Consider the following 17,307-nt stretch of genomic DNA (forward strand, 5'->3'; position numbering starts at 1 on the left):
TTTCTTTCTTTCTTTCTTTCTTTCTTTCTTTCTTTCTTTCTTTCTTTTTCCCTCCTCCATGCTTCTAAAACAAATCAAATGAGGTTGGGGATAGCTTTTATTAAAATGCCAAAGAGGGAAAACACACACACACACACAGAAAAATACAAAAATAAAAAAGCCATTCACTTTGCAGATTGCAAGTATTTCACCTGAAGTTAAGACAAATATTAAGATGATGGACAATGTCATCAATAACAATAATAAAAAAATAACAACACAGCAACAACAAAGTACATTCAGAGCCAGGCCAGGCCACAGTGAAAGTACTCAGTGTGCAAACCTGGCCATGGGAGTCTGCTCTCCAGAACCCACAGTGGAAAGAGAGAACCAACTCCTAGGCTGTCCTCTGACCTCCACACATTTACACACACCATCATACAACACATTGATGATAAAAAGAAAAACATATATCATCTTAAAAGTATGTTTTATGCCTCATATCATCATATATTCAATCTGCAAAACAGGTCTAAAATCTTGCTTTTAAAATGAGAACCTCCATCTTCCAGATGTCTCACCCATTAGTATTTTGTCAATATTTGTGCCAGAAGTGAATGGTAGAATTTGGATTTAGACTCTTCTGGGCCTAACATGAGAGCCTACCACGATATCCTTATGTTTCTCTCACCTCTGCCTTGTCTCCTTCCTGTGGCAAATAAGAACTCAGTTGTTCAGACATGTCACTTACTATACATTTGGATAGACACTTCTATAGTGGCTCTTCACTCTCAAAGCAGGTTCGATGGTTTTCTCTGTAGTGCTGACCCCTGGTACTTTTTGAGTTCCTTTGTTTGTTTTGCTTCTGTTTTTTGAGACAGGGTTTCTCTGTGTAGTCCTGGATTCGCTTTGTAGACCAGGCTGGCCTTGAACTGGCAGAGATCTGCCTGCCTCTGCCTCCTGAGCTCTGGGATTAAAGGCGTGCACCACCACTGCCTCGTGGCTCCAGGCACTTTTATGTTACAGGAGTGTTGCCTCCAACATAAATAACATACATTCTTCTGATTGTCTACATTTCTTCCCCTGCCCCCTAAAAATCTATAATGTAATCCTTTTTTTTTTTTTTGACACACATCTCTGACATCTAAAGTCCATTTCATTTCATGTTCCTCATGAATTTATTTAGCAAACACGCATTGATTAAATTTTAGGTTTCACTTTACTACTAGACAGACACGAAAGTGAATTTCTCAGTTTTATTCTTTTTATGTTCCTAAGCTGTTATCTGTCTATCATTTTAGCTGCCAAATGTTAGTAATTAGCTGATAATGAGTTTCTCATTTTCTTACCCTGCAAAAGGAAAAACTAATTTGGAAAATGACCCAGACCCCCAAAGCAGGAAGTAGCTGAAACAGATAGTCTACCTTGTCTTATTACTTCAAACACACGATTTGTTCATTTTATGTTCCTCTCCTCCTGTCAGCATTCACTGGAGCTGTTCCACTTTTCTTCTCCGGCTTCTATAGGCTAGGCCAGTTACTATCATTGTGTTCAGAAGTTCCAGCTTTCTGTCGGGTCTCACACAAAGTTCAAGTTTCTTTGAGAAAGCCAGCCATTGGTCCTCCTTCAGATAATTTGCAGGGTGCAGCTGAATGAAAGGCTGAATCACTGTGATAAACATCGCTCAGTTCAACCAGCTTCACTGTGTGGGGAATTTCTCTCATCTGTGGCCACAAAGCGAATGACCTGCCACAGTCTGGTATTCAAAAAATGATATATTTAGGCAATCCTTAGCAAAAGACCTATTTTTAGTGTATGTCAAAAGAATAATTTTGTAAGTGAGGAGAAGAGGCTGTTGTGATCTGAACTAGGCAAGTTTCTTTATTTCTTTCTTTTCAGATTGAAGTAAAAGGCAAAATTTATTTATCTGTCGAGAGAGAAAAAATTAGGAATGGTTGATTACAGGTTTTCACAATCAGAAAGGAATATAATGTATGCTGTAGGACATGGAGATTTGTTGAGGAAAAAGGTGTCCGAAGCAAGAAAAGGCCAAATGAGAAAGGAAGCTTTGATAAAGAAAAGCTTAAAGCAGACTTCATCTTTCTGCTGATGTACAGCTGCATTATTCTCCATGAGTAAGAGAACCACGTCTTTCTGTTCTCAGTTAGAAAAGGATCTGCATAAGACATGGAGAGATAGGGACCACTAACAGTGCAATGTCATAAGCCTTGTTAAGAAAACCGTGTTTGCCCGGCACATTCTAGGAAAGAGTAAAGAGAGATAGCACTTGTATACATGTTTTCTCACTGCATAAGACCTTTCCAATTTAACTTACAGAGCTTGGGCAATAGAATTTGTATATTTAATGCCAGGTAATGAATTAATTCTACAGTCTAATATGTCTTTCTAAGTAACTTGCAGTCTTGTCATTCATTCTCTTTTTAGCACTGTTCAACAGCCTCCTCACTACAGACACCTTTAATGCTCTACAGTCACAGAAACCCGTGGGTACAAGTGATCCCTTCAAACGCAAGTGGTGCTGTTTTATATATGTTTCTGGATTTAATGTACACAAATGGTATTTTACTATGGATTTCTGTTTACTTAAAATTTGCATTTAAATTGTTTTTTGAGACAACATCTCACTGAGCCCTGTCTGGCCTGTAATTTACTATGTGGCTGAGGCTATCCGTGAAGATGGAATCCTCTTGACTATGTCTCCTAAGCGATAGGATTATAAGTGTACACCACTATTTTGGAGGTTTGATTTAATTTTCGAATTAAAAATGCCAACGTGTGTCCAGAGATTTGCCAGTATGTAGCAGCGCTCCGTAACTGCTCTGAATGATGGATGATAACGTAACTGATGCAGGTATCATACGTTGCCTTCCCATTCCAGTCGTGAAGGACAGCCAGTTGCCTCTAAGCTGTGGCTACAATGAACATCTTTGTGCATGTCCCCTTATGAACCTGCTCTCAGGTTCCTCTTGGATGCACCCCTGGATTTGATTACGAGGCTTTATTTATTCCCAAGGAGTGGGCCCAGATTGCTCTCTGTGCTGCTGTACCGGTTGGTGTGCACTGTTCTCAGCAGCACACACAGGACTTACCTTCCCTCATCTCATAGCTGCCTTACCTCTGATTCCTGTCCATTTTTAAGAGTTACGGGTTGATTATTTCTTTGTATACATAACAGTTCAGGTTGCACCTTCCACTCTGTCCAGTTTGATCTCTTTTTCAATGGTTTCTTATGAATATGTAAATATTCTGTGTACCTTAGCTACTTCATCTTAGCTAATTTAAATTATTTAAAATAGTTTTCCCATTTGTTCATCCTGCCTTCGATGACTCATAGAAAAGAATTCTTCTTAGGAGAAAACAAGTAACTGGACAGGAGCCTACCACAGAAGGCACCTGAAAGACTCTTCCTAGCAGTGTATCAAAGCAGATGCTGAGACCCATACCAAGCCTTTGGCAAAGTGTAAGAAATCATATGAAGGAAGGAGGAATTAGTATAACCTAGAGGGGACAGGGAGCCCCACAAGGTCCAGATATATCTGGGCACAGGGATCTTCTCTGAGACTATTTATCCAAACAAAGACCATGCATGGATATAACCTACAACCCTCTGCTCAGACATAGCCCATGGTAGCTCAGTATCCAAGTGGGTTCCCTACTAAGGGAGACAGAAATTGTTTCTGACATGAACTCAATGTCTGGCTCATTGAGCCTTCCCCCGCCTCCCCCCGAGGGAGGAGCAGCTTTGCTAGGCCATGGATAAGGACATTGCAACCATCCTGAAGAAACCTGATAAGCTAGGGCCAGATAGAAGGAGAGGAGGACACCCCTTCTCAGTGGACTTGGAAGGGGGCAGGGAGGAGATGAGGGAAGGAGGGAAGGAGGGAGGGAGGGATGGAGGGAGGGGAAGATTGAGAGGGAAAGAGGAAGAGGGCTACAGCTGGGATGCAAGTGAATGTATAAAATTATTTAAAAATAAAAAAATATTTAAAAAAAAGAAAAGATTTCTTCTAAGAGTGCTTCTATCAAAACCATCAATCTATATGGACAGGAGACACATTTCCGGATCTCACTGGACACTTGAAAACACAGGTAATACAGAATTCCAGGACTCTGTGTTCTTTTCCTTCCACATACGTTCCTATGTTCTTGTGAGACTTCCAACTGTGGGAAGTTTCAACTGTGCTGGTGTCTCTTCTGCCTGTGCTTGAGAACCTCTTCCTTCTACCAGGGTGTCCTGCCTAGCTTTGAAATGAGGGTTTGTGCCTAATCTTATTGTGATTTATTATGCCATGTTCAGTCGATGTCTCTGAGAGGACTTTTGTTTACATTGAAGGGAAAATGGAGGAGGAGTAGATCTAGAAGACAAAAAAGGGGAGGTACTGGGAGGAGTAGTGAAACTGTAATGTATGTGAAGAATCAAGTTAAAAAAAATTACAAAAAAAAGAAGTACTCACAGGGGTGGATATCTTTCCTGGTGAAATAAAAAGTAGTATAAAGTAAATCAATAGGATGGAAGCAGTTAATGAAATTGAAATAGCAAATAATTTTTCAATTTCCTACTCAAATGAGAAAGGCTTCACGGGAGTTTTAGCAAACTTTCTTTTTTTATTACTTTCTTTTCTCCTCTTTCTTCTTTCTTTCTTTCCTTTTCTCATCTTTTTTAAATAAGTGCAGCAGCACTGTAACTCAATAAATAAGTAGATCTGTCCTTTAGCTCATAGAGATCCACCTGCTTCTACCTCCCAAGAGCTGAGATTAAAGTATTGTAGCACCACATTTTTCCAGATTCTAAGAATACCTTAAGAACAGCACAATTCATATAGTCTTTCGTAAAACATAAAACACACAACTTTCTTAGTGGAGGAATGAAGTCACTAGAGAAATGAAAACACCCAAGATTCATGGATCTCTGATGAGCCATGCATCAGTCTCTAACAGAAATGATTTTGATGTAAGCAATGTTTTAGAGAAGGGAAAGTGTAAAAGTCACTTTTATTGACTTGAGGTAATTGTCATCTCAGAGGCTTACTACCTCCTTCTGCTAGCCTAGGCCTAGTCTTGGAAGCTTCTAACCTCTGCACAATCTAAGCTAAGCCTAGAATGCTTTCAGCCTCTGAGACTTACTGTGAATAAATTCACCCTTTCTAGTTCTTTCTGGACTCTTGCTGGCTTGCTCGACTCAGCTGTTGTGGCTCAACCTCCTCTCCAAGATGACTGATTCAAACTGGCTCGTCTCTCAGCCTCTGACCGAATTGATCTGCTTGGCCTCATACTAACTTTGGCAATATGTTCTAATCTTCTGGGTCCTTATCATTCTCTGGCTTGTTCTGTCTTCACCTCTATCTAGCTTATTCTCTCCTTCACCTGTCTCTGTAAAACTTTGCCAGTAAAAATTGCCTCTGAATTACACACACTGAACTGCCCACAAACTTAACTGCACCGCACTGCCTCTCAACTCACTGACTAAACTGAATTGCCTGAACAGCACTGACAGAGAACTAAGAGAGCTGCACGCCTCTCTCCTGAGTGCTGGCATTAAAGGCGTGTACCACCTGGACCTAAGCTTCTCATTACCTGAAACTTACTTTATACCAGGTTGGCCTTGAACTCAGATATCTGCTTTCCTCTGCCTCCTGGAATTAAAGGTGTGTCTGTATTCCAGCCGGATCATACAGGCCTAGAAGGTCTTTGGCTGCAATCTCTTGACAGAGCAGCCATGTTCCGAATTAAAATTCCAATACAGGGAAGAATGAAGGGCTTTGTCCTATATTCATAGCAAATGTAGTCCCCCCAAAAGAGATGATTTAGAAAAAGAAGGAAGAAGAAAATAATAGAACACTTTTTAAGTGTTTTTCATTTCTTTAAAAAAAATTATTTTGGACTGTTGGTTTCCTTGTGGAGCTCTTGTCCCCTCCAGGTCTTTCTATCCCCCTTCCTCCATAAGATTCCCTATACTCTGTTCAAAATTTGGCTATGATAGCTCACTCAGGATGATATTTTCCAGATCCCACCATTTTCAGGCAAATTTCATGATTTCCTTGTTTTTCATTGCTGAGTAATATTCCATTGTGTAGATGTACCACAATTTTTGTATCCATTCTTCAGTTGAGGGGCATCTGGGTTGTTTCCAGCTTCTGGTTATTACAAATAAAGCTGCTACAAACTGAACAAATGTCCTTATTGTATTCTTGAGCCTCTTTTGGATATATGCCTAGGAGTGGTATGGTTGGATCTTGAGGAAGCGCTATTCCTGGTAGTCTGCACTCTGCCCAAAGTTTGGCTATGAGTCTCAGCCTCTGCTTTGATACCCTGCAAGGTAGAGTTTTTCAGAGGCCCTCTGTGGTAGGCTCCTGTCCTGTTCCCTGTTTTCTCCCTCTTCTGATATCCATCCCTTTTGCCTTTCTGAATGAGGACTGAGCATCTTACCCCGGGTCCTTTTTCTTGATTAGCTTCTTTAGGTGTACAGATTTTAGTATGATTATCTTATATTATATGTCTAATATCCACTTATAAGTGAGTATAAATCATGTGTGTCTTTTTGCTTCTGGGATACCTCACTCAGGATGATCTTTTGTCTTGTTATGATTGATAAAGCTTGCTTATCACAAGCATTAATTGATAATTCTGGTGATGCTGGTGCTGATGGATGATGTCAGGGTATTTTTACTGCTGTCAGAGAAGAAAAACTTCTTGATTTAAACCATTGAAATAAACAGACATTTCTATGTTTTTAAAAATCTTATGGCTGTTTTGTAAAAAGCACATCTCTTAAATAATATACTTCCAGTAGCCACCTTTTAATCGAAATAAATATGTGAAAATTCACCCTAAAAACATATGCTAATTACTAATATAATTGATTAGTTGGATTTGCTTTAGATTAGAGCGAGTCTAAGTGAAAATTCTATATTCAAATGAAATTATATGCCATTAAATGGGTACACAAATGTTACCATCTGAAGCAAATTGTAGAAAACTTGTTTACAGCATTTTACCTTGAAAATACACTGTTCTATTTACTTATTTCTGATTTAGAAGTATACTGAAAGTAAGCCTATTGCCTTTCTTTGACTTGAATCAGTTGTTTGCTGTTCCTAAGAGACCTGAGATTTCTTGAGCCTGTGTAAACTTGTGTTTCTTAGCAGCTAAGAGATAAACAGAGCACAAATGAGAATCTTCTCCATTTATGTGCTCTCAACACATAACCTGCATATCTGCCCAAGAAGGAAGTCTAAATAGTGTCAAAGAAATTTATTTTACCATAATTATTGGACATCAATTTTCAAAAATTATAATATTATTTTGAAAACTACAGTGGTTCTTATTAAATTTTTGGAAATTATTTGAAATTTCTCTGATAGAAAATTCTTAACCCTTATTGCCTCTGTTATTATGAGCATCTTCTCCCTTTTGTAGCCAACGTTCTTATTGCCTCTAATGCCCCTTACTCAAAAGTGTAACCTCAGTGTTGACTAATGATCAATATCTGCTTTCTTCTCTAAACAACTGTCCTCCTCATAAAGGGTGTCGCCAACTGAGAGGGTATTGCTCCCCATTGAAGTGGAAGCCATCTGGCAATGGCTAACAGACTAGCTAGCTAGACTCAGGTGGACTGACACAGTCTTCAAGAAAGGCTACACTTCACACATTTTTCTTCTACCCTGAAAACTAAATTTACCGTTGTCACTGGGAGGAATCATTTATTAATAATAACTTTCATAAGAAAGTGGTCTAGCACTGATTGGCCTGCTCTTTGATCACCTCCCCCTGAGGGGGGAGCAGCCTTACCAGGCCACAGAGGAAGACAACGCAGCCACTCCTGATGAGACCTAACAAACCAGGATCAGAGGAAAGGGGAGGAGAACATCCCCTACCAGTGGACTTGGGGAGGGGCATGCATGGAGAAAAGGGAAAAAGGGAGGAACTGGGAGGGGAGGAGAGAGGGAACTAGAGGGGGGATACAAAGTAAATAAAGTGTAATGAAAAATAAAATAAATTTAATTAAATTTAAAAAAAAAAGAAAGTGATCTAGCAAGCATGAGCAAACACAACACTTGGTGCAATGACCTTCATTGGGTTTTGCTGGTTTGTTTGATAATATCTTGCTATCCTAAAACCACTGAGGCTATCCTTGCCTCACTGTCCTCCTTCAGCTCTCCAGGTGCCAGGAGGAAATGTGTTGCCTAGTGACGTTATCACATGCTATTCTGACCTATCAGTAGCTGTAATATTGGTATTAGATGATAAAGTTTGCTCTAATGTTGATATCTCGCATAACAACCTTTTGCTCCTTGGTCTTTTGTTTTTGATGGTGAGTATATAGCATAGCAGCTAACCACTCATGATTGATAGTACTTCAACATATTTGCTTAGGTCTATTATGAACTTGCAATGATTAGTTTAAGATTTCAGTTGATGACAGTCAGAAAGTATTTGGTGAAATTACGAGCAAACTGCATGACTTAAACAGCTTTTAAGTAGGGATGATTTTATTTAACACATAATGGTTAAGGTGTATATAATATCATTATGGCATACCCCCCACAATTTCACTGAATTCTTATAACCTATTATCAGTCACTGTGTCCCACTCTATGTTAAAGAGACCTGGTGCAGACCTGTGCAGGCCCTGTGCATGCTGCTTCAGTCTCTGTGATTTAATATGAGCTTAGATCATGTTGATTTAGAAGGCCCCTTTTCTTGGTGTGCTCCATCCCTATGATTCTTTTCTTTTTTTCCCTCCGTCTCCCTATGACTTTTATACTCTTTCTGCCTCTTCCATGGTATTCCCTGAGCCCTAAAAAAGGGATTTGATAGAGACATTTCATTTAGGGTTGACTGTTCCAAGGTCTCTTATTCTCTGCATAATGTAGAGATGCCCAGCTGTACATCTCTGTATTTCTTACCATCTGCTGGAGGAGAAAGCTTCTTTGATGCCAGAGAGCAAGGACACTGATCTGTGATTATAGCACAGTGTCATTAGGAGTCATTTTATTGCTGGTTTTTAAAGACAAGTATTATTCGATTTCACCATAGGTCCACGGCTCTTGATCACCAAGCAGTGTTCATATGGGCTCCATCTCACAGAGTGGTCCTTGAGTCAAATCAGATATTGGTTATTCCCCAAATTTTGTGCCACCATTGCCCCAGCTTAACTTGCAGGGAAGATGCCTTTGAAGTTCAAAGGGGTTTTGGTTGGGTTGGTGTTTCCATTTCTTTCTTAGCAGCGTGCAGAGTATCTTCTCACACTAAAGATAGCAGCATGTGCAGATGAAGGCTCTATGTAGCCACCAGCTCCACGTCTCCATGTTCACTGAGTTGTGTAGTTATCATCTTTATCAATGTGGACTTATCGACGGTTTGTGGAGAGTAACCTCCACAGTTTGTTTTGCCAAGCAGTCTTGGCAACAGCTTGGCTTGTTTGGAGATTTCCATGGCCAAGACTCAATTAGATGAAACCCAATCCCAGCAGTGGAAGCTTCATTTGCTGACAACAAGTTGGGACTTGATCTCTCCCATTATTTGGTGATTTCATCAGCTTGCCTTTATATATATGTGTGTGTGTGTATATATATATATATATATATATGGAAGCTTCTATTATATTTGGTTTACATTCCACTCCTTAAATGACCCCTCATTTTAGCTGTCTCTTCCTGTGTTCCCTTCCTTCTCTCCCATCACATTTGATCTTCCCATTCCATCCTTACCCCATCTGTCTGTAACTATCTATTCTATTTTCCTTTCCTAACAAGATTATCTATGCCTTTTATTCTCTGATTCTATACCCAACCTCTGTGATTCTACAGACTGAAGATTGGATATCATTTACTTATAGCTAATATCCACATATAAGCAAATACATGCCTCAGAAAAAGGGGATCTCCCACCCCAGCAACCCACTCCAACTCATCAAGACCAATCCGGACTGAGCTCATTCCCTTCCTCTGTGGCCAGGCAAGGCAGCCCAGAAAGGGGAAGTTATCAAAAAGCTGACAATAAAGTCCATGCTGGAGGCAGCTGCTGCTTCCCTTGAGGCCCAATCAGAACCACATGAAAACCAAGCTGTCCATCGGCTACATCTATGTAGGGGGCCTAGGTCCAGTCCATGCGTGCTTCAGCCCCTCAGGGCCATTAGTTAATTGGCTCTGTTGGTCTTCTTGTGTAGCTCCTGTCACCTCCAGGTCCTATCCTTCCCCCACTTCTCCATAAGACTCCCTATACGTTGCCCAATGTTTGGCTGTGAGTCTCAGCTTCTATTTTTATCCCCTGCTGAGCGGAGCCTCTCAGAGGACAGCTATGCTAGGCTCCTTTTTGCAAGCAGAGCAGAGTATCGTTAACAGTGTCAGGGACTGGCTTTCTCCCATGGGGTAGGTCTCAGGTTAGGTCAGACATTGATTGGATATTCCCTCAATCTCTGCTCCATCTTTATCTCTGCACATCTTGTAAGCAGGGTAAATTTTGGGTTGCAATTTTTGTGGATGGGTTGTTGATCCCCTCCCTCCACTAGAAGTTCTGTCCTCTTCAATCTTCATAACTCCTGCTACTAGGAATCTCAGCTAAAGTCATCCCCATATCCTCCCAGAAGCCTAACCTGTGTTAGGCCTCCAGCTTGTCACAGAGATACCCCTGACCATGATTTCTCTTTTCTCTGAGCCCCACCCACTCCAGACCTGCTCTTCCCAGGTCTAGGTAACCCAGATCCAGAAACACTTCACTTTCTTAGCAAAACAGTAAACAGGTAAACATTAGAGCTTTAACAAGAGCTTCTCTGCCATTTGAGATTCCTCTGTTGAGAATTCTTTGTTTAGCTCTGTACCCAATTTTATTTGGATTATTTAGTTTGTTGGTGTTTAACTTCTTGAGTTCTTTTATTAACCTTCTGTCAGATGTATGGTTGCTGAAGATCTTTTTCTAATTTGCAAACTGTCGGTTTTTTTCTATTGATAGTGTCCTTTAAATGCTCAACATTCTTAGTCATCAGGAAAAAACAAATCAAAATGACTCTAAGATTTCATCTTAACCCTGTCAGATGGCTAAGACCAAAAATTCAAGTGACAGCACATGCTGGAGAGGATGTGGAGAAAGGGGAACCCTCCTCCATCGCTGATGAGAGTGCAAACTTGTACAACCACTTTGGAAATCAATCAGGTGCTTTCTTGTTCTCAGATAACAGAATAGCCATACCTCAAGACCCAGCTATACCACTCCTGGGTCTACATCGAAAGATGTTCCACCATACAAGGACATTTGCTCAACCATGTTCATAACAGCTTTATTTGTAATAACCACAAATGGGAAATAACCCAGCTATCCCTCAATAGAGGAATGGATACAGAAAATGTGGTACATTTACACAATGGAATACTACTCAGCTTTTAAAAACTTGGAAAAACATGAAATTTGCAGGCAAATGGATGGAACTAGAAAAAAAAATCATCCTGAGTAAGGTAACCCAGAAACAGAAAGACACATATGGTATATACTCACTTATAAGTGGATTTTAGTCATATAGCACAGGATTGACATACTGCAATGCACAGACCCCAAGAAGATAAGTCCAACAGGCATCTTAGGCTTCATATCAGCCCAGTAGTTAGGGGAGTGGGTAATATCTGTGACATGGACTATGTTACCTGCTTTCTAATCACTTCCTTACCAGGCCACAGGGGAGGAAGATTAACTCAGTCCTCATGTGAACAGATGAGCTGGGGTGTCTGGGAAGGGGGGCCTCCGTATTCTGAGGACTAGGGGAGTGAGTTTATGGAAGTGAGGGTGGGACTAGGAGGAGAAGAGGGAGAAGCCTATGACCGAGATGTAAATTTAATTAATTAATTTTAAAAAAGGAAAAAAAAAAGAGGAATGCTGAAACAAGGATGAGGCAAATGTAACCAGTGAAAAGTAGTGGTTACAAGGTTGGTTAAACAAAACTAAAGATGTGTTTTAAAAATCCTTTATGGATCAAGCCAATAAAACCACTCCATATCCCAGCAGGCAGCTATGACTGGACTTGGTATGCTAAGAGTAAAACAAAACAAAAAAGAAAAAAGACATGAAGGTAGGAGGGTAATGTTTTGTGGGAGGTTGTGCCGGGAGGTAAGAAGTAAACTTGGTATGATATGATCAATGTGTGTGTGTATGAGTTATCAAAATAAATTCTTAAGAAGTCATGATTAAAAGATACAGATTAGTATGCTTATAATCTAAATCTTTCATTTGAGTATTTATTCAATATGCCTTTCCTTATTAGTTTGGCAAGATATAAATGTTAGTTCAAGGCTCTATCACTCCACGCCTTCCTTCTGCCCCCAAACATCTATATAAATAGTCTTTCATTCTCTTCAGATTGGTCATTAAATTCCTAGCTGAGGCTTGTTGACTCTGGCGGCAAAAGTATTTTAAGTTCGGTTCAAACAGTATAGCATTAACATTTTCTGTTTCCAGGTGGCAAACATAGTAAGGGTGCTTGGATCTAGGCCTGGGTGGTAGAAAACACGCCTGAAGTCATAACATTAGGAACCTGAAGCACTTCGCGTGTGTCTTATTTCTAAAATCTCTTACTCCTTCTAGAGCAGCAAGAAATTTGAAGTGAATTAAATTTTGCTTTCAAATTAAAGATTTATCACCTGCAAGTGGACATTTAAAAAGCCAAATTGAAAAGCAGCACAGCATGCTGCACTTCTGTCTTGTTTTCTTCACACAGAGTGAAGCTGCCTGGAACCACTTCATAGTTCTTTACAAACAACAAGAGAAAGAAAAAAAAAATTACTTTCGCTTTCTAGCTGAGTAATGACTTCTTCATCAAGGCAAGTCTGGGAAGGCTGATGGGAAAATTGTAGCACTGCAGTAGCTTTTACATAATACATACTCGAGCTTCCTGAAGTGGGTCTGTCCTTAGGGTGCTTATGTAAACTGAACACTCAGATCAGGCAGAAACTTTTCTGCTTGGCAGCTTTGTACTCTATGTCTTTATCTACAACTCTATGTGGTATAGGGAATCTTTCCTACATGACACACATTAATATATTTATGTATCATAGATGTATGAACTCTTATTCTATTTTTTGTTTTTCGTTCATTTGTTTTCTGAGACAGAGTTTCTCTGTGTAGCCTTGACCATCCTGGACTCACTTTGCAGACAAGGCTGGCCTCACAGAGATCTGCCTGCCATTGCCTCCCCTGAGTGCTGGGATTACAGGCATGTGTCACTAAAACTCGTTCCAATACAATAGAGAGAACCACGCTATCATGATGTTGTTCATTGCATGTGTTTATAGTCATAGGTCTCCTCGACTTGCTCCAACAACTCTCTCTCTCTCTCTCTCTCCTTTCCCCAGTCTGCTCTCTTCCCTTCCTTTATTAGCCTCCTTCCTCCTACTTCCCTGTTCCTCTTGCTTGCTCTTTTCTCTCTCATGTTTCTTTCTTTACCTTTTAGCCCTTGTTCAAACTCACTCAGTTGTCACTTTTATTATTATTTTGTTATTTTTATTAATTACACTTTATTTACTTTGTATCCCCCTGTAGCTCCCTCCCCACTCCCCTTCCAATCCCCCCTTCCTCCTCTTTCTCTACACATGCCCCTCCCCAAGTCCACTAATAGGGGAGGTTTCCTCTCTTTCCTTCAGATCCTACTCTATCAGATCTCATCGGGAGTGGCTGCATTGTCTTCCTCTGTGGCCTGGTAAGGCTGTTCCCCCCCCTCAGGGGGAGGTGATCAAAGAGCAGGCCAATCAGTTCATGTCTGAGACAGTCCCTGTTCCCACTACTATGGAACCCACTAGGAGACTGAACAGTCATGGGGTACATCTGTACAGGGGTTCTGGGTTATCTCCATGCATGGTACTTGGTTGGAGTATCAGTCTCAGGGAAGACCCCTTTGCTCAGATTTTTTCGTTCTGTTGCTCTTCTTGCAGAGTTCCTGTCCTCTCCAGATCTTACTATTTCCCACTTCTTTCATAAGATTCCCTGCAATCTGCCCAAAGTTTGGCCATAAAGTCTGTACACTTAAAGAAACTAATCAAGAGAGAGGACTCTTGTTAAAAGGCTCAATTCCCATCCAGAAAGGCACAGAGGATAGACATCAGAAGAAGGAGAAAACAGGGAACAAGGGGCCTCTGAAAGGCTCTGCCTTGCAGACTATCAAAGCAGATGCTGAGACTTATGGCCGACCTTTGGGCAGAGTGCAGGGAATCTTATGAAAGAAGTGGGAAATAGTCAAATCTGGAGAGGACAGTTGTCACTTTTAAGGTCAGAGATCATGTCATTATGTTTGAAAGTAATCCCTTCTTGAATCTATCACAGTTGCAGATCCTCAACTTTGGTTTGCAATCATTCCAACATTATTTATGATTGCATGAATGTTTATTGAAATTTTTTGAAAGGAGATAACTTGAGTAACCTACGGAGAATTGTTTGTACAGGAACGTACAGTATGTAGGAGCAATTGAATGACCTGTGACAAACACTAGGAGTACTTTGAAGGAGTTCCATCTTTTACAACTTAGTCCCACAAAATGCCACACCTGTGGACCGAAGAGATGCCTCAATGATTAGAAGCACTTGCTTACAACATGCTTCTACAGAGAGCGTAGATTTGGTTTCCAGCACCCACACTCGGTGACTCACAACTGCAAGGTGATTTCCAGGGAATCCAACACCCTCCCTCTTCTGGCTTCCAGAGCCACCTTTATGCCTATGGTTCACACACACACACACACACACACTCATACACACACACACACACACACACACACACACACACACACACACACGATGTTGTGCTCTTTCGGTAGTAACAGCTGGAGGGTTGTTGAATAAGAGCTCCGTGCTAGGTGTGTTGCATGATCTACAGCATATGGGATCGAGGCCAGTTCACGGAGTTCTCTTGAGAGACTGGAACTCATTCAAGAGTTCTCCCCTTTGGAGGATTGAGATCATTGTGTTCACAGAGGTATGTTTTCACAGGGCCACAGAACTATCGTTTGAGAAAGCTAAGATTCAAAGTTGAGTATGTTAACTAGAAGCACATCGTATCTGAAATGCAAAGCTTGTTTAGACACAAAAGCCTGGGTGGTAGGACAAAGGCTCAGAGCACCTACAGGCCCCTCAGTGTTTTCATTTGTGTGCTTAAGCTACGCTTTCTCTTGTCACTGATGAATTATTCACTAAATTTTGTAAATAAAATGCTTTTTTTTTAAAAGATATTCAATTGCTGAGTTTGGAAATGCCAATAGAAAATTTAGTTTTCATTTTACAAAATTTCATCATAAAATTCAGACCCCGGAGAGTTAAAAGTATATGCTTATAGTTAGGCTACAAAATTGAGTTACCTTTAATTGGTGACAGTTTGTATACATTAAGATTTCACAAGTATTGAATGACAGAACATTTAATTGTATGCTGGTCACTTTTCTAAAAATTAGTCCATGGCTTATTAGTGTTCAGCATTTTCAATATTTAAAATGCTAAGGAATGCTGATACTCACTGTTTTACAGTTGTATTTTATTTCTTAAATGGTGGTTAATTCAGATAACATGTAATCCCAGAGGGAATAGAAAGTCTTTTTTTATGACGGATAATTTTGAATCTACTTCACTATGTTGAGAAAGGCCAGATCAAAGGCTGTGGTGCTGCTTCTGAAAACTAATTCCTCCCAGCCTCGGTGGTCATCATCATCATCTCCATCACTAAGTTCAAAGGGGAAGAACAAACCAACAACAGAAAAGGAAGGAAGAGTCCACCACTAGTCCCTTCCTTCCGGGTTGGGTTGTGGAACAGGGGACCCCTGTGTTCTCCGGTTCTCCGAGCTCCTGCGTGTCCAGGCTTTTGTCCTCTGTCGGAATCACGCCAGCAGTGCTCCTGGGAAGATCTCCAGTTTTTTTTTAATCTCCAGAGATTAGAAAAAGTTCAGATTCTATGTTGAAAAGCCAATTCTGTATGGTAAATTTTATTCAAAAATAAGTGTCTTGTTGGTTCCATTTTTTCTGGAGAAAAGAACTCATTTTTTTTTTTTTTTACTTTTTTAATAATAATTTTTATTTTTTTATATTAATCATAGGTTATTTACTTTGTATCCCAGCCGTAGCCCCTCCATCATTCTCTCCCCATACCACCCTCCCTCCCTCATCTCCTCCCTGCCTCTTTCCAAGCCCACTGATAGGGGAGGACCTCCTCCCCTTCCATCTGACCCTAGCTTATCAGGTCTCTTCAGGACTGGATGCAATGTCCTCTTCTGTGGCCTAGCAAGGCTGCTCCTCCCTCGGGGTGGGCTGGGGGTCGAAGAGCCAGCCATTGAGTTCATGTCAGAAATAATAACTCATAATTTACATTTGAACTTTACTCAGATTTTAAAGGTATTAAAATGTTTCATAATTGTCAAGCAAAATGAGAGATTTAGGGACATTTCTGCAATTTACTTGTACTTCATTCAATTTTATAAAAATATAAATCTTTAAGAAATCAGATGGTTAGCATACATTATGCATATGCTACAAAAGAAGGCATGTAAATGGTGCTTCTCTGCCCCCTAGTGTTTTTGTTAGGAATTAACTAGGAGAAATTTCATTTAAAACAAGTATATGAAAGAAAACTTACATGGAAACTTTCTTTTGTTTAAATAGTTAAAGTTGAGGGGAGAGCAGCCTTACCAGTCCACAGAGGAAGACAAAGAAGCCAGTGCTGATGAGACCTGATAGACTATGGTCAGATGGAAGGGGAGGAAGACCTCTCCAGTCTTCCTCCCCTATCATTGGACTGGGGGAGGGGCATAGGAGAAGAGGAGGGGGGACGGTAGGATTGGGAGGGGGTAGGGGAGGGGCTACAGCTGGGATCTAAAGTGATTACAAGCTGTAATTAATAAAAATAAAATAAAATAAAGAATAGTTAAAGTTATTGGGGCTATATGATTACATTTTAGTATTTATCATATTCCAGGATACAAACAAATCATTCTATGAATAGAAAAAAAGAATTTTAAAAGAGAATTTTATCAAAAGTTAATTTACTTTTCTGTTATATAAAGAAAATGCTACTTAGCTTCTTTGGGTCTGTTGATTGTAGTATGGTTATCCTGTAACATATGTCTGTTATCCACTTATAAATGAGCACATACCATGTGTGCCCTTCAGGGTCTGGGTTACTTCACTCAGAATGATCCTTTCCAGTTCCATCCATTTGCCCGCTGAGTAGTATTCCATTGTGAAAATGCATCATATTTTCTTTATCCATTCTTTGGTTGAGGGACATCTGGTTATTACTCATAATAACCAGAAACCGGTTGTCTCCGGTTTCTGGTTATTATGAGTAAA

This window comes from Psammomys obesus, unplaced genomic scaffold (assembly GCF_907164565.1).
Source record: "Psammomys obesus unplaced genomic scaffold, mPsaObe1.curated_primary_1811, whole genome shotgun sequence".
In the NCBI taxonomy this organism is placed as follows: domain Eukaryota; kingdom Metazoa; phylum Chordata; class Mammalia; order Rodentia; family Muridae; genus Psammomys; species Psammomys obesus.